At 38.3% G+C, this 18,973-nt stretch overlaps 1 pseudogene; it reads left to right on the forward strand.

Annotated features, from left to right (window-relative positions):
- The window catches only part of LOC135984979 (probable acyl-CoA dehydrogenase 6), a 73,256-nt pseudogene that overhangs the window by 23,855 nt on the left and 30,428 nt on the right, over window positions 1–18,973 (forward strand).

Consider the following 18,973-nt stretch of genomic DNA (forward strand, 5'->3'; position numbering starts at 1 on the left):
TAGGCTCAAATATTTACTGTAAAAAGTTATGTCCCTGAAGAGGGGTGTGAAGGGAAGTAAGCAGTAAAGATATTGCATATGTCTGTATATGCTTTAAAAGACATGAGACTTTAATTTTTATAGAGGAATGGTCAGCACAATATTTGATGAGATTTTTATAGTGGTTAGCTATACTCACAGATATAAAAATCCGTGTCTTGTTTCGAGACTCAATTTTGCTATTTTTCAGCTTCTGGCTATTGGATCATGTATTACCTACCTTCTGCTGAATCATTACTTTGGTTGTGGAGTCACAGTGACAGCAGAAACACCAAAAAGTACTGTGGAGGTATCAGAAAGTAACATAGCAATGTAAGTTTCCCAACAAATATTTGAGGTTGTAACGTGTCCATCAGATTTCAGGACAGATCGGTAGCATCTTTCATTTTTGGAGCTGGAGTAGAGCAGGTAATCTCATACTGTGTGCTCTGGCTAGTGTGACAGAAATCTGCTCATGTCTGATCCAGGCTGAATTTTTACTGTGATGCAGCTGCTAAAGCATTGGCCTAATATCAGTGACTGGGGAGTCCTGGCTTCTGCTAATCATCAGTGGTGCGAATATCTATGGTACTTTCTGTGTTATGATGCTACCTAGTTTCTTATTATTTTTTTCAGATTTTTTTTTTTAAAGTACTGACTTAAATTAATTCTCTACATATGTTTTTTTCCTCATTAAACTCAGGAAATGCTTTGAAGATTTTGCCTTTGAAATAACAGTGAAATAACAGTGCAATGAGTCATTTCAAATCTAGTTTTTGTAACAGTATAGGAAGTAAATCAAGATAAAAACAGAGGAAGTCCTATGGTCAATGTTTATATATATATATATGAAATATATAAGTAGAAATTCAATAAATGAATACTATTTTGTTTATATACAGACTACATTTATATTTAATATATCTGTAGAATTACTTGGCTTGATTTCTCATGTCCTCAAGTCTATTGTTTAATCACCATTAAGAGCATCTTTCTTTATAGATACAATACAGATATAAATAAGTCTTTTTTCAGTGAACAGTGTCACAGTATGAATAATGAAAAAGGAATCAAGTTGGTATTGACAACAGACAGTTTGTCTTCAGAATCTTCATAAATTTGTTCGGACAAAGCGTTTATTAAAAAATTTCAAATACATGTTTATAAGTCTGTTCTCTGTGAGATAAGTCAGAAAATCCATCCATTTCTGACTGCACATTATTTTCTATGAACATTTCAAGCACATATGTAACTTCAGGTGTAAATTCTCAGTAGTGAATTATCCTGTATATTTTTAAGTTTTGCTCTGTTTCTGTGTAAAAGAAACCTGGCTTGTGGTATTATTGAGAGTAGTGAAAAATGTTAAATCACTTATTATTGAATGGGAAATAATCTCAGCTGTAAACAGAAAAAGATAAACAAGAAAAACATCAGCCTTTAGTTTTCTTGTTACTCCCTCTAGACACCTTGTTAATTCACACTGAATTTAGAGAGTAAAAAAAAAAAAAAGCAAATTTTATAGACCAAACCACCAAAATTTGTCTGATTTTGTTCATGTCTTTTGCCATTCTGTCATCTAAAAGATCCAAGTAGTTCATTAAACAAGCAAATCTGAAACTTTATAGAGAGTTTGAATATGGGGCAGGAGTTTTTTTCATATAAATCTAGTTTGATTTTTGCATTATCCAGACAGTTGTTCTGTTGTGGTTAGTGACACTCATTAAAGAGTGCGTAGTGTTGCTTGCAGCATTAGAAAAAGGATGGGTTTAAGTGGAAGAATACCTTCTTGCCACAAAGGTTCTTTGAAAGCCCATGTAAAGATTACTAGTTCATTTAAAAAAAAAAAAAAGTGTACTTCTAAGAATTAAAAGTAGGGACCTACTATGTTGTGCAGGAAGACAGAGTAACCACTGAAGTGTACTGTAGTAAAATTCAAACCAATCTGCTCTGCTACTTCTGCAACTTCCCTACACCTGGGGGCTGGTTTGCTCTGGGGGCTTCCGGCTTACATCTTGCCCTGCTGGTGTTTGGGAAGTGCTTCTGAGTTACTCTGAGCGGTGGAACTGGGTTAAGTTTCGCTAAGGTCTCCACCTGCCTCTCAAGCAGCCTTTTCTTACTGTTTGCTTTTGCCAAAAGGAATCTCCGTTTAGAGGACACAACAAGTTCATTTTGAGGATTTGTGTTTCCTTCCACACCTTGCCTCATTGAATTAGGTTTTAAAATAAAATACTTCTGTTCTTAAACTTCCTTCTCCTTTGCTTTTTGTGATGGAGAGCATCACTGTCCCTGTCTGTCTGCCTTCCTTCCCCATGCACTTCCCTGAAATTACTCATCTATTGTGTTCCTTGATTAATTACACTTTTCTCAGCTCCAGGCCTTTTTATTTCTCCTTTGACTTCTTCAAGATTGAGACAAAAATCCATAATTTGTTTATAAAGAGACTTGCTCATTACATCTCTTTTAGGTATCTTGCAGCATCTATTTTGCCATAGAGACCTTAAACAACACAATATTAAATTGCAGGCAACACATCTTTTTCTAAATTGCTTTGTCCTTCCACACCATTCTCTTCCCTGTCTTTTAGCAGTTTTGTAGATCCTGCTGTCATCATTAAGGGGAAAGAATCTTTCACCTTTTTACTAAGTAGTGAGGCATTTTAAAAGAAAATCTATGGTATAATACCATGCCTTTATTGCCTCATGGGTCATTTATTTTAAAGGCATACAAAATGCTTCTGTGCTTATGCAAGCAGATGAGAAAGTGAAGGTAGATGAGTGGGTAAATAAGAGATTATGGGTGCTTGGCCCTTCTCTTTCATATGATGTTTTCTCAGCAAGAAAGACCTGATAGCAGGCAGTGCCCTGTATCTCCAGAGTGAAACTTGACCATCCAGAAATGGGGACAGCAGCGAGGCATGTGGGGAGGTGAACACTTTTCTCTCAGCAACTGGCAGAGCTCAGTACTGCGGCTGTTGTTGGCTGCAGCTGAGAAACTTAGAGGTCAGATTGAAAAGAAAAAAAAAAAAAGTGAGTCAACATGGAAACATTAGGGATAATGAAATTCCAGTACGATTAGTTTTTAAATAACTTTGTTGTTGCACGTTCTCCATTGCTGGCAGCTAAACAAACAGGTCTTCTGATCCAGCTCTCAAATCTGCATGAATTTGTTTTGTTTTCCATCTTTTCTGTGTTTGTAATTGACAAAACAATCAGATCAACAATGCTCATTCATCTCATTAGGATATTCCAAAAACATCCTGAATGTGGTGAAAAAGAAGATAAATCTTCACTAGCATAAGGGCTGGGTGATGCATGGTGCCCAGAGCTGGCTTTACACCGATGATGACCTTTCAACAAGAGAGAAATTAGGAAGTAGTTTAATCCCGGGTCTGGATGGGAAATACAAACCAGAGGACAGGATTTGTCTGAAGAGTCAGTCTAGCTCTGAAAAGCCAAGCATGGAAGGACACACTGAGAAAAAAACAAAAAAAAAAATCAAGATGTGTTGTGTAATTTATCCATACTCTTCTTCAAATAAGAGCAATCAGTTTCCAAAAGCTCTTCATTCCAATATAAAAAAGTTTGTTGTTTTTTTTTTTCTATTTTGCTCAAAGTTATTTAGGCTTAAGACTCTTTTTCCTGGAAGATGAAAAGCTGCACACATTTTTTTCAACTTGTAGGGCTGGATTAAACAGGACTCCAACAGCACCAACCACTCCAACACAAAAACAGAAGCAAGCCAAACCTTGCAGTGTGAATAGCAATTAAATTGCAAGTGGGAGACACTTTCTAGTAGTAAAACATTAGCCAGAGTAACCTCAGTCTGCAGCAGCAGAGCTCCCAGAAACAGCAATTTCCCTAAAATGGTAATTAGTTGAGGTTTGTTTGTGGTTTTTTAATGTCATTTGTTTTGTTTTCTCTTTATGGTAATAGTTCTAATACGTAAAAAGAATCTGTGCAATAAGGAATTGCATCTGATTCTTTTTTGTATACCTTTTTAAAATGCAGATAATGGTGACCTGGTTTGTTGAAAGTATAACTGCTAAGATCTGTGTTTTAGCATGCTATTTAGGTGAGTTTGTATTTGGTGCATTTTTCATGTCTGTCTTTAATAACTCAATGTCAGTTTAGTCCATACTTTATCAGCGCTACTCTAAAATTTAGAAAACGGCGTTAGCCACGGTCACATAGTGAAAAGGATTTCAAACAAGAAAAGACTCTTCACCAGCACTTGGTGTTGTAAGAAAAACAGAAAATCTGTAGCTTGGTCATTACAGTTACCATGTTTGGATAAATGTGAGCAAAATAAATGAGCCAATTTTTTCCCCTGGTGTTTATGGGGTTTTTGTCTGTGTGTTTGTTTTTTTGAGGGAGAAGATAAGCATTAATTCTTTTACGTCCCCTGACTTGAACTGGTGAGACTGTAGCCTAGGAGATGCTGTGATCTTTTCCAGATAGAAAAACCTATCTCACTTTGCCACCTCCACCTCCCCTTCCCCCCGAGCCCCCCTTTTTTTTTTCCCTGATGGCAAGAGAATTTCAGCTTTACATTTGAGGAAGTTTCAGTGAAGTATAGCATGGTCTTAAACCTTATCGCTAATTTCGAGGCCATTCAGTATTCAATGAACAATGTTTTTGTTCTTTCCTCAATTATTTTAAACAGAGTAAGTGTTGAGCATAAATTGATGTATTTGGTTTGGCCTTTCTCATTCTTCATGTTTCACTATAATGATGTAGTTGGAGAAAGGAGGCACAGTCACTGCTGCTTTGATGCTGCTAATTTAGAGTTGCCAGAACAGCTCAATTTGGGACTACCTAATGCTGGGAGATGCTATAAACTGGCTTCTCATTAAGCATAGTGAGTTAGCAAACAGTTGTAGTCCTTAAAGAAGGAGAGAGAACATTATAATAATGCAGCACCAAAAGGAAATGAAGTGTGATCAACATTGTGAAGCTTTGCACTTACTGTAACTTCCTGTGAGACATTGCAGAAGCATCAGAAACGATCATATTAAAATCTGTGGCTGTTTATGTAGCACTTTGCTGCTTCTGTGTCTGGCTCTGGACTTTGATCATGTTAACGTTGCTGAAAAACCTGCTACACAAACTTGAACAACTGATCTGGCTCTTGGGCAGTCTATGAAGACAGCCTGGAGTTGGTGTGGGATTTGTGTCTCCACTGGGCCAAGCGTATGTTGAACAGGCTATGTCTTTCCATGGGTGTGAGATACAAGCTTTGTGCTGGAAATCCATCTTGAAGCTCGGAGCCGTTCCGGCACAGACATCTGCAGGTCTGCTGCCCCTGCTGATCGATGCGGAAAGCCCGCAGCACCTCAGCTGCAGGTGAACTCCAAAAGTCCAACAGTGATGGGCTCCTCTTGTGGTTTGGAGGGATGATCCCTCCATGTCCAGCCACCTCCTGTGGCATGCACTGCCTGTGAATGAGCAAACAAGGTCAGCCCAGTTCCTCTTCAGGATGTCTCTGAAATACTGGAAAGATGATCAGCCAGCCCTTTGGAGATGTAGCTTAAGAGTAGCAAGAAGGTGGTGGAAAATACTTCTCTCTCTAAACAGAAAGAGTGTCCAGGAGACCACAGGAAAACAAAGGGTGCATCAGCAACCTTAGTAGAGTGGCTACATAGTCAGCCATCTAACCATGATAAAAGGTGCTTATGGTAATAAAATCCTCTTCAGTTCCCGTTGTTACAGCCCTGTGCTACTCGGCAGGGTCTCATGGCCACAGAAGCCTGTTGTGTTAGAACTGGATGGATGGGGGCATGTGAAAATCAGGCAAATATTTTCGTGGCTGTTGGATGTGTTTCTAAAATAGTGCCTCCTATGAGATGGAAAGGAATGTAACTGTCAAAACACATGCCCAAAGCCTTTATATTGACATAATTTTATAATTGTGTTTTCTGTTTCTGGAGATTCGTATACCTGTGTACCAATAAATTCACTGGGATTTTCTTTTTTGGTTTAGATGTTTCAGTTACTTATTTAGAAAGAGTACACACAACACTATAATAAACCCCTGGTATCTGATGGATGGTTGCCAAGCCTATCATGTCTTTAAAATGGTTTGCAGTTAGATGGATCTAACGGAAAGTGCACAATACAAGACCAACTTAAAAAATAGTAATAATATGTAGTATTGACAACTGCTTTTTCCTTCATGATAAAGCTATCTTTCTTTCCCCCATCCTCCACAGTTTCTGCCTACTTGTAGATGTGTGGGAGAGAGAGAGGAAGCAGGATGGCTCTGGGACATTTGTCTCCTCGAGAGGTGGAGAGGACTCCAGCCTCACTGGTATTTTTCTTCTGATTTGAAAAGAAGGTATGTTATTGGTGAGATTACTGAGCCGTTAAGATAACTCACATATTTAGCAGTACTTCTAAAACTATTTTTCAACCATTTCCTGAAATAATTTCCTAATTTCTGGGAAAAAGGATTTCTCCCCTCATCCCCAGATACATGAACTTTTTTTCTGCTTTTATTTTCAAATGTAAATGTTTCAGTCTCAGTTTCAGAGCCATACCATAAGTATGAATATATGCAATATATATCTTGATTTAATATACCTTCCCTTTCAGAATTACTCAGCATATGCAACAAAATTTAATTCCTTTGCAAATTTAATGTGTGAACACATATTCAAGGTATTCTTTTCCTGAATAATACATTTATTGCTATGTAGTTCTAGTATGATATTTTAAGAACGAGAATGTGGGATGTAATTTGTTGTATAGCTATTTATAAAAAGGCAAATGATTGAGATGAATAGCCAGTCTCTGATGTTCCTGGAGCTCCTGAGTGGTAGCTGAATGTATGAATGTCCCTGCTCAGGTTCCTGAATGGTCCATAAATAACAGAGTATTCATGATTGGGAGAGGCCTGACTTAAGCTGCAAGTCTTTATACATTCAGTATTGCAAATGCACTTTTATTATAAACTTGGCTTTGCTATGGCTAAATCTCTTTTCTCTTTCTGTTATAAAAAATTACAGTTAAACTGTATGGTAAATGAGTAGTTCTACTACTGGGTGCATAAATACTTCAGGTCAAGGTTGTTGTTCAGGTAGGACTGGGAATCGGGGAAGGTGGAATGAATTTTTGAGGGGATTTTGTGGGTTTTTTTCTTAACTCATCTTACTCTTCTATGGATACCTTTAATCATGTGATTGTTCCTTTTTGTCCTAGGTTATTGACTATGTATGTCACAGACCTCATTGTGTCAGTTAGATAATTGTGTATTAGGCAATTGGATATGTTCTTTAGTAGTAAACTATTACTGGTTTTTTTGCTCTACAGCTGGGTGCTGTCATTCCCTCACAAAATAACTTGCTTTTCGTAGTTTTGAGTACTTATTTGTTACTGACTTCAGAACCAAATCGATAAGAAGAAACAGATAATCCTGATCAAGAATAATTTCTTGAAGCATAGCACAGGGGATGATGAAATCCTCATAGAAATAATGTAATATTTTGAGCGAAGGCTCTTTTGAAGAAGACAGTCTTGAATGGGGAATTTGATTTCCTAGATGTTTTTCAATATACTGAAAATATTTTCCTTTGTGGCCAGTACCACTTATAAGGCACATCCTCCAATTTCAACATAAACAAAAATAGTGATGTAGTGTATTTCACATTGGAGGCTGCAGTTCAGATTAGAATCCTGTTGTGTTACCCCTTTTACAACTAGGGAGAGATAATCTGTTTTATGATACAGTACGGCTAATGCATATCTTAAGGGCAAGGATGCACACAGAATCATAGGCAAAAAAGAGACCTAAACCAGATATTTTCAGCTCTAGAATAGTATTTAAAGTGTTTGTCCACACTCCTTAAAACCAAATAAAAGTTCTCAATAAAATGTTTTTTCCATTAAAATTATCAAGAATAGAGAAAGCAGTTTGACTAAAATATCTATTTTGTTGGAGAAAAGAAGGGGAAATGCATTGGTTTGACACTGTGAAAAATATTCTATTTTCATCCCAGAAGGGGGTTTTATTGTGACATTTCCTTTGCATGTCTTCTTTTTTTTGGGGAGGGGAGGCGGGCAGGGAACACACAACAACCACCCATCTACAAAACAAACAAAAAACCCACTAAAAATACACACACTCAAATAAAAGAAAAAAATACACACACACACACCCCCAATCAATTCCATGCTATAAAAATATTAGGGTTTTCTACATTTTTATTTGACTTTTTTTTCCCAGTCTGGAATCAAACTCATGACCTTTCCTTGAAACCTGAAAATCTCGGTTTTGTCTCAAAAAGGTAACCACACTATATTGCTCAGAAATAGGGATGGTCTTTTATTGCTTTACTTTTGCTAACTCAAAGCGATTTCAAAGCCAATCAGATTTCACAAACAATCACCAAATACTGAAGATGCTCCCCTTTGATCTCTGCTGTGCTGGGGAACAGAGACATCTAGAAATGCTCCAGCAGGGAGACAGGCTGTGCCGCAGGACAAGGGCTTGGCAGGTGCTGGGGATGAGGAGATGTAACACCGATGGTCCCAGCCCTGCCCTTGCTGATGCCTATGTTACCCCTGTGCATGCAGACCTTGCCAGCTGAGGAGAATTTTGCCTGTTAATACTTATAAACAAGGAAATTACCTAATGACAGAGAGATGTGCTTCTAGCTGTGGCATTAGTTGATAGATGTCACTAGTAATTAGGTTGCTGTCACCATGTTAAGAATATGTTGATCTGCAACGTGGCAGGTATTTTGGGATGATGCGGTATGTTCTTTTTCAGTATCTGGCCCAGCTTCTCAAGGACTTAGGGGGTCAGCCACCGGAAAAATCGTTTAGTCCTGCAAATCTGTGCTGATCAGAAGTTCCTGTGGAAGCCTCCTGCGGTGTGCGTCTGCTCTGAGTTCAGTGCTGCTGAACTAAAACCCCTGTGCAGGCCAGGCTAGCTCCAGAGCATGTCCGAAGTTCATTTAATTATTCACTGCACACATTCCAAACCCTTTTTTTCTGGAATTTATTCAAAACGAGTATTTCTCAAGTTTGTTCCCCCATGCCTGTTAATTCTCAGTTTATAATGACTTTTGGAGATTGCAAAATTTGCAATTGCAAGTAAAATTTATGGCTTTGGGAGTGACATCTTGAGCTAAGTGGCTAAAGTTTTCCTTATCAGACAAATCTGGATTTCCAACAAGCTATTTATCAGCTTGGAATGGAATAAAAGATCTTGTATAATAGGAAAGAAAGTTAAACACAGCTTTCAGCTGATAAATAGTCAGCCTTTGTATTAAATCTTAGTGAAGAAATTTTAATAAGCAGCAAACGTAACAAGTCTGTTTAATCCCTGAATCACACAGTATTTTTTTTAGAGCCAGAATGAGCTCTGGATCTTTCGAATATTCACTCTATATCCTGGTGCCTTCAAGAAATGAAAGGAAATAGTTTCTTTTTACTCATAAGGTTTGCTACAAAACCAAGTACAATTCCTTCTGATTTGAGATCTTGACCGCTTTTCATCCAGCTTTTAAAAAGTCTTTACAAACATACATCCTTGTATTCGGTCCTGTTACTCATCCTTTCTCTCTGTTGTGTTTAAACTGGAGAATGTTATTTGGGCTCTCTGTCTGTTAAGTATCAACAAGCCTATTACCAATTTTAATTTGACATGCTTACCTATGGGGTGCTGAATGTCTCTACATTACTGTAGATTCTTTATAATACTTATTTGTGTATTCACACTTCAGATCCTGTTGGAGGAAAACTTGCCATGATCTTTTTGTAGTAGTTTGTGGTAGTTCACATGAGGCAGACTCCTGAGTAGGAGCACCAGCAGCATATAAAGATGCTGTGCCTGCTTCAGTCTTGTCCAGGTGTGAGATTAATTGATTTATTACCTGTCTGAAATGAATTAACGTGTTTAAAAGGTGCTAGCTGAGCAGCTGTGCAGTTGTTTTCTTGGGAGGAACAGCCCATTTTACATGAGGCTGGCAGATGGCTCATCAAGTCCAAAGGCAGATTTTGGTGCCTGTGAGGGCTGATTCACAGTGGTGTCGGAAGGGCTGCAGTAGACACACACCACAGGGAAGGATGTTAATGCAACCTTTGCCTGTTCATCAGAAGGGTGGCAACCTTCAAGTTGGAGACAAAAAGTATTCCCTGCTGGGCAAGCTTTGACTCAGAGAACTAAACTGAGCATTCACAAGTAAAGCTTAAACCAGATGAATGTGCGACAGGTTGTAGGAATGTACATGTTCAGTGTATGTAAGGAGGTTGACTGTTGTTGCTGATTGACTGACCTCAAGCAGGAGGGAGGTTTCAGAGGTGACATTCTTGAAACCTAGACTATGGCTTGTTTACGAGCTTGCCCAAACAGAAACTTCATGACAAGTAGCATGGTTTTGCCACTGAAGCTCAGGAGCTGTGATATTCAGCCCATACACTTCTTGGCTTCATTTTTCCATATGTTTTTTTTCTTGTTTTCTTCATGCTGTGGCATTTAGTTTGACTGACATTTTCAAATGTACAATAATTGAGATATGTACTTTTTAACCTTAAAAAAAAAGTAAGACGGTTTAACTACGCTTCTGTGGAATTGATGTTGGGTGAGAGAACACAAGAGGTTCCACTTAAATTTGAGAAGAAACTTCTTCTTAGTGAGGGTGACGGAACACTGGAACAGGCTGCCCAGGGAGGTTGTGGATTCTCCTTCTCTGGAGACATTCAAAACCCGCCTGGACGCCTTCCTGTGTAACCTCATCTGGGTGTTCCTGCTCCGGCAGGGGGATTGGACTGGATGATCTTTCGAGGTCCCTTCCAATCCCTGACATTCTGTGATTCTGTGAGAGCCGAGGGGGAAAAATAATCTCAGTTTAAAAGCAAGCAGAACATGACTGAGGAATCCGTGACGAGTGATTGCATAAAGTTTTTCTCTGAGTTGGCTCTGATGCAATAGCTGGTGCTTGGGACTGTGTGCAATCTTGAGTTTTTGTTTTATTCTATTGTACTGTGCAACTTAGCTTTTCCTTCGCTGCAACATTCTTTATATACAACTTGGGGGGGGGGGGGGGTTGATTTCATTTCTTTGTTTTGTTTTAAGAGGTCTGATACCCTTCTGAGTTTAAAGAATTATGCAGATGTGATTGCTGACTCCGGCAGCACTACATAGCCATTCAGAAAATAGAGAAACCTTACAAATTTGTGAGTGAGGTTTTTGAAAGTCGGAGGGTAATGAGTGCAGCGGTTGTCAACCAGCGATCTAGACTGTGCTGCTCTGGCTTTCTGAAGTAGTGTCCTGCACAGCTCTGAACCCTCTTTAAATGTGTCAGTGCTGCCCCCAGCTAGATACAAGGCTGTGCGCTGCACTTATCTGCTCAGTTGCAGGCACTGCTGAGTCCCTGTTTAGTACTATGTGTTGATTTTATAGGTGGTGTTGTTGTTGTTCTTTTCAATCCTTTCACTGTGGGTGAAGCTGCTTCTGTATTTTCCAATGTAGCTCTGTCACCCGACCACCTTACTCATCTCGGTAAATTTAGTTTCTAAAGTGGCAACCACAGTGACTTCTAAACAATGAGTGCTGCAGGACCACACTATTTGCATTGTTAATTGCTCAGGGATTGTACTTGTCCTGCTAACTGTATATGTTTGAAAAGGAATGAGCAGCCAATCCATATTTTTCCTTTTCCAAAAACTACTGGATTACAAGAGTGATATTACAAGTAAAACTTTGGCTAGCAGAGGAGGCCCTTATCTGCCTTGGATTTTTTGGATGAACTAGTGAGTATCTGTAGAGCACTGTAATTTTTCCTTGTTTGGGACAAACATTCAGTCAAACTGAGGGAGTTAGATCCATCTAACTAACATAATCTGTTAAGGAGAACTTTGCATCTGGTACAAGGGTTTTATTTGGGATTTTTGTTAGTTTGTTTTGTTTTGTGAATTGATCCTGGGGAAATAGCCTAGCCATATATATGTGTTCATCTCAACAAGACTAAAGTGGATTCACAGTGTTTCTGTTGCATGAAATGAGAGTTTTTTCCACTACACCCAGCAAGAAGCAAATAACCAAGAAGGCAGGTTGTATTTTCTGAGCTTGATTGGACTCAGCTTTTCAGAATGGGTTTGTGGGAAATTGCACAACATGGAGATTACACCTTTGGTAATTATTTTAATTTATTTTATGTATAGAAGAGGAAAGGAATTACAGTAGGACTTCTGTACTGTCCTACCTGATGACATTTGCAATTATGTAACTTGAGAGCTCTTTGTAGTCCTCTGGAGCTGAAATTCTTGAACTATATTTATGACAGATGAGTAAGGTTTGAGCACTTAAATTTTACTCCAGCTGATTTAAAGTCATAAGCTATGATGAAAACTGGCAATTAGCTCTGTCATTCTAGTGTAAGATGTGGGAGTCTCTCAGACCTATCTTCAAGATGGGAGTTGATTCATGTTTTATTTGTCTTTCTAGTCACTAGAAATAAGAGCACATGTTTGTTTTTTCTTGCACTGAGTTAGATGCCAACAGTAGAAATAACACTGCATGATTTCCTTTGGTGTAGATACACTTTATGTGAACTTTGGAAGGTATATAAACAAACAAGATAAATTATATAAACATTTAAGATTGAGTTACCCATACAGCTGTATTGTGTTTTCAACGTTGCTTTTTCCAGACTCACTCATATTCTTAAAACACTCTGCAGCCCCTGTGTTTCTCCTTGTTTCAACTCACTTATAGGCTCTCTTCACACAGATGTTGTTGTTCCCACTGACAGCTGCTAGATGAGGTTCAGAAGGAAATTCCAGATAGTTCTTTTTCATAGACATTCTTTGCCTTTGTTTTCCCAGATGATCTTCTCAGCAGTGTTTGTGTTTTGACAAGTTGCAGCTGAAGATCAGATAGGCTCACTATTTTATTTGTATTTTTTTGGCGTCATCTTTGCTGTCTGCTTATATTCATATATAAAAGTCCTGATACTCTAAATTGTCAGATTTAGTAGAATGTACATCTGCATCTTTCAAAAATAATGGTTTTCAAAACTTGCTGTTTCATCTTGGACTCCCACTCCACTCCCCACTGCATTATCACAAACTTAACATGTAGAAATAAGCTGGTCTCTAAATATAAGGAGTTTTTAATTTTTTTTTTCTTGCCAGGTTAAAGTAATGTGGTGGTGACTAGTAGAAAAGCACAGAGCCAATTTAAAAGAAAAATAATTTAATAGACTGACTATGTGTGATGGGTTTACCTTGGCCAGCAGCCAACCACCCACCCAACTGCTCACTCACTTGCCTTCCACAACAGGACAGAGAATAAAACCTGATGGCAAGGCCCAGCAGTCGAGAGAAAGTCAGGGACACTGCTCACCAGTTACTGTCATGGGCAATGCAGACTTGGCTTGGGGAAAATTAATTTAATTTTCTGCCAATGAAAATAAATTTGTGTAGTGAGAAACAAAAGCAAATTAAAACAATGTGTTCCTTCCATCCTCTTGCCCTTTGCCCCAGGCTCATCTTCAGACCTTCATTCCTGAGTCATTGACCTCCCTCCCCACCCTGGGCCCCGCAGGGGGATGGGGATGAGGGCCTGTGGTCAGTCATTAGCAGGTCTTCTCTGCTGCTCCTTCCGTTTCACACTTTTCCTCTACTCCAGTGTGGGTCCTGCCCAGTGTCTGCAGTGCAAAATCTTTTATTATTTGCATATTCATGTGTTCTTGCTTTGGACTTCATAGTTTAATTTCTTTGTAAAAGAACCTGAAATCGAACAATGGATAAGATATCAAATAAGGCTGTTCAAGAGCTGGAAGTTGTGTTATTTTAGCAAAACAATAACAATTTGAATGTAGCAGTTACATTTTTCTATCCGTTTTGAATCATTAAAGTATTAGTGCATTACTCTTTCTGTCTAGTTTTGCTTTGCTTTGTTCTTTTAATATTTCTTGCAAATTAAAAATGGAAATATGGCTAAACAATTCCCTAAAGGTCACTAATCTCATCCTAAAGCTAAATGAAATATTACCTTAGAAATGTCTTACATGCGAATATTTACATATAGCTTGCTATTATTAAAAATAAAAAAATATGACATTTATTGGGTTCCTTTCATTATGGATTTTTCACCAAAAATTATATTAGGCAGGCTGTTTGTTTTTCTGAATGAACATTAAATTGACCTATAAGCATTACATCATTGTACAGGTACTTCCAGGAGGTGGTTTGTTGATGAGACTGGCGAACATGAACCCCTACCACCAGCTCATTTCCTTATTGCAAATAAGAATTATTGTGAAAAAGTAAGTCTGATTCCAAATAAAAGTTAAACATTCATACCCTAAAAAATTCACAATCATTGCTGCAGCAGGTGGAAACAAGAATAACCTGGTGGTTTTGTCTCAGTTAAAGAGCTGAGTCCTGCAGCATGCAGGGCAATGGTCTTGGAGCAGCCTCAAAATAGCTGACTGGAGCACGGCAGCAGGGCTGTGAAAGCCAGGCTGCTGCCATGTGCTGGGGAAAAAAGAAAGTTGCATTGGTGCCGGGTGTGTGATGCTGCCGGCAGTGTGCCTCAGTGCGGAGACCTGGTTCTCCAAAGAGATAGGACACAATTATCCTTAGCCATGGCATAAGTTCCCCAAATTACTTTGGGATACAGCTGCACAGACTGCGCTGACAAGGGAATGTCTCGATCAAGTGCTTTAGGCTCGAAAGAGGTGCTCTATAATCATCTGTCAAACCATTCACATTTCTCCGTGAAACTCTTGCTTTGGCTTCTGGAGCAGAACTGATGAAAAGTTAGTTATTGTCTGATTAATGTTTTTACCATTTGTTTCTGCCCTTCCTGCCTGTCTGCATCTGTCATTGTCTCTTGCATTATCTATCCCCAGATTATAAAATCTTCTGAGGATGCATCATCTTTTTGCCTGGTAGGGCTTCCCCCCTCCACCTGCTCAGCTCCTGAGACTTCATTCTGATCAGTTTCCTCCTTTGGTAGGAAATTCCTTCAGTATCATCACTTTGAGAGCTGGCATTTTGCAGAATTTTGTTTTTAAACTGTACCACTTAGAAACCAATCCCAAGCAAGAGCAAAGCAAGTCTGTTATATAGTATTCTATAATTAATTGTGTTATGAACAAAGGATGTACGTAAGCCGTACACTTGCACAAGAGGGTCCTCCTTTGGGTCAGCTTCGTGCATAACATTCCTCTTGTGAAGTTGCTTTGGGTAAATCAAGAAACTAAGGTTTTGATTTGTGAAAACAAGTGAAAGATAAGAATATAACTGCTTGGTTGACAAAACCAAAGACAAAATTAGTAATAACTGTAGTTTGGCAATAAAATCATTGATTAGTGTAAAAATAAAATAAAATGGAAAACATTTGTGCAGTGCCAAAACTGACGCTATCTATTATAACTCTGCTATAGTTTCATATAAAATTATCAACAACTCTCTTATACCACACGCCTTTAAATAACGTTAGCTTTGTGTGTGCATACATTCCTTAGTGTTCCTTAGAGTGTTTTATTTATTGATGGGGCCTTTATTAAGGCAAGAGAATTGAATTATATATTATGCTAAACACATCCTTGTATTACTGTTGTTTCACTGTACTGCTTAAGTTCCCACTAGGAATTTTAATTTTGTGTATAATTTTAAAAAACGTTCTTTACTTTCAGATGAAAGTATGGAAAAGCAGCTTTTTTTTTTTTTTTTAAATTCTGGTAACCCAGACTATTCAGGATGACCTAAAGAGAAGTGTTGTTTGAAAACTGAACTTCACACTTAGTCTTTTCAATTTGTGTTTTCCTTTCCTTCTGCAGAAAAAGGATGCACAAAAATAGTTTCTGTGGGTTTAGGAAACAGACGATAGCACATAGAGCCCCTGTGTCTGTATATGCTGTAATGATTTGATTTTAATTAATGATTTTTTTTTTTTAAAACTTCAAGGCAAGTCAGTAGACGGGTGAGTTCAGATAGTGTTTGATGTCAGCAAGTGAAAATAGAAGAGGATCACCTGCCCCATATTGTATGTGAGGGGTGGGGGATTGTATCTATGTATTTGAAATGTTCTCAGTTGGCCTTCAAATGAGTAAAATAGAAAACAAACAAAAAAAGAGGAAAACTTTATCTAATCAAAGCTTCTCAGTCAACTGACGTCAAGCAGTAACCTCCTCTTTCTCAGTGTATTTCCTTTGGACTGTAAGCTATTTATTACAGCTAGAAATTACCTCATCCATCATGGCAATGTAGCTCTTTTCTGTGTTTCACTACATGGTGGGTTTATCAGCACTGGGCATGGGAAGGAGGTGAAGAATAATATCGTCTTTAATTGGATTTGCAGATTGGAATGTGGGGAGGAGGAACATTCCATGCTCGTGCCTGGCCAGATCCCTGGGTCATCAGCCTCCCACTAATGAAAAATGCTTTAATGACCACAGCAACCAGGTACCAGGATATGAAATACATGTATTTGATATTGTACTTGCGTCTAATGTGGATTGTGAGCTACAGCAGTAACTTAACATGGGGACACAACCTACACACGGTCTTGCTCTGTGCTGGCGTGTCAGCTGGGTGTGAAGAAGATGAGGTCCACGTGAGTGTGTGATCGGGGTTAGCACAGAGAAAATAAAGCACTTCTTACCTTGTAGTGATTTTTTTTCTCATGACCTTGCTGTTAAAAAGAAAAATTTTGCCTTTTGGTGTCATTTTCAGAAGCACTTTTTCCTCCTGTTTCCAGTAAAAGTAATGATGCTACTTAGGATATCCAGAGGTGACCTGATGTGCACATGGGTAATTAGAGCAGGTGTAATTTAAAATTCAGATTTTGTGAAGAACTCTGTGGCATCACTTTTCTGATGAGAAAGCTGACAATTGTCAAATATTTAAAAATTAGCAGTGAAACTGGAGTTGGCAAGTCCTCGAAGTAGCAATTTTAATTTTTTTTTTCCCCTGTCACTTATGCCAGTCTAGAACATCGGTGTCTTAGATCTGTTTTTTTCTGCAGAATATGGTGTTATGGACTTGCAGTGGCAGAAGAGCTGGGAAATATCTGCTATGGAGGTATTCCTATGGCTATTGGAGTGCAAGCTGGTATGGCTACTCCTGCTCCTACAAGGTAATTTTCAGAAAGTTTGATTTAGCCTAAAACTCAAATCATCATGTGTTTAGGCCTAAAACCCAACCTGCTTAAGAGCAGAGGAAAAAAAAAAATATTACTGTGCACATTTTCTTTCCAGTTGCTCTTCAGTAACGTTTGAGGAAAGAACCTACTCTCTTCCTCTCTCAGACAGTTTGGTTTAAGGGAGAAATTCCATATGTTTTTAATGCTAGAATATTACCTATTAAAACACAGGCCTTGTTTAATAGTAGGTTATGTGTTTCCAAACATAGAACCTTGGTTTCCCAACCAATAAAATAATCTTAATTCCAGAATGCCCCTATTCATGTTTGTGTTTTTTCTTAGCTAGATATCCCAGTGCAGTCATATTGAGGATGTATTTAGTTGTAATTATTAGGATCAGTCTAATTCTATTTTATGATTTACTTGGTTTTTCTTGCTTTTCTTAGGTGTTCCTCACTGACTGTGACTTTTCAGAAATAATGATCAATATTGGTGTAAGTCCTAAAATTGTACCACATCATTCTTCCTAATTGTGCCCATTCCAGGCAATTACTCATCTTGTTTTCTCTCATTTGATTGTGTCATTGTGTCCCTTTTGTCACTTGCTATCACTCAGGTTTCTGCACCTTCTGGATCCATTTTGTTTCCCACACCCCCCTCAATAAAAGTGGCAGTTACCAACTACTTCTTCATGTAGTAGTTTCACAGATATTCTGCATCCAAACAGCAGTTTGCAAACCTAGAAGGTGGTGACTAACGAGTCCAGCAGTTTGCCTCTGGAATATGGATAGACCTAAAATTCTGGAATGTGGTGGTGGGGATTAAATTAAAATAATGAGAGTAAAGTCAGAAACTTATCTTCACAAAACCTGTATACAAGAGGGGAATGTTTGCACAGAAGAGCATTTTAGGATTGGGTTGTTTGCTGGTGGGTTTTTTGGGGTTTTGCGTGGGGTTTTTTGTTTGTTTTTGTTTGGGGTTTTTTGTTTCTGTTTTGTTGTTGTTGGTTTGGGTTTGGGGGTTTTTTTTGGAGGGGAGGTTTACGTTATGAATGAAAATGCCCATAAATCCACTGTAGAGCCTGGAATTTAGGCTCTGTTCCCTTGGCATCCATTTATCCTTCTGTTTGGTATGTGTGACTTTGGAGGTCTCAGCCATGGGAAATATCTCTAAAACTTTTCTTCCCCTTTGGGTAATAAACAAAAAGCTTGCTGAAAGCATGGAGTTCTGTATGTCTGTTGGAACAGTAGCTTAGTTTATAGTGCAAATGAGAATAAAACCAGTATTTTAGAACACTTCAGAGAATAGTACTGTGCCCCCATTATAGACTTTTATTCCCAGGGTTTCAAAAAAAATCTGTGGGTAAAAGAAGATGGGATTTTGTTCCATTACATTTTTTTGTCCTTATGTTACTCTATTCTGATGTAGTAAAGCAGTGAATGTATGTACATTTGTGCTAGTGAAAGTGTAAAGTGGATTTTCTTGAAAAGTAAATGTGAAAATGTTGTTAACATGATGAAATCTGTAATTGAATTTGCATCTGTGTTAGTGGACATTTCCTCCAGTGTTAAGTCAATTCTGCTGACTAGTTATATAGTACAATGTCCCGCTCTTAAGATGTAAAAGGGAAACTTGGTAACAAAAAGAGAAAGCTGGTTGCTACAGGAATTTTGCAGGGATGCACCTTTACTTCGTGCAGTATAGTGAGAGGGCTAACTGCTTGTCCCGGGTCATGGATTCACATTGCATTCACAACCTGGATGGTTTCTGTGTACTGTAGTGATCCTAAAGTTCAAAGAGATAATCCAAATTTTGTGTCTTAACTGTGCATTATTACACATGATGCATCAACAGTGTA

This window comes from Caloenas nicobarica, chromosome 2 (genome assembly GCF_036013445.1).
Source record: "Caloenas nicobarica isolate bCalNic1 chromosome 2, bCalNic1.hap1, whole genome shotgun sequence".
In the NCBI taxonomy this organism is placed as follows: domain Eukaryota; kingdom Metazoa; phylum Chordata; class Aves; order Columbiformes; family Columbidae; genus Caloenas; species Caloenas nicobarica.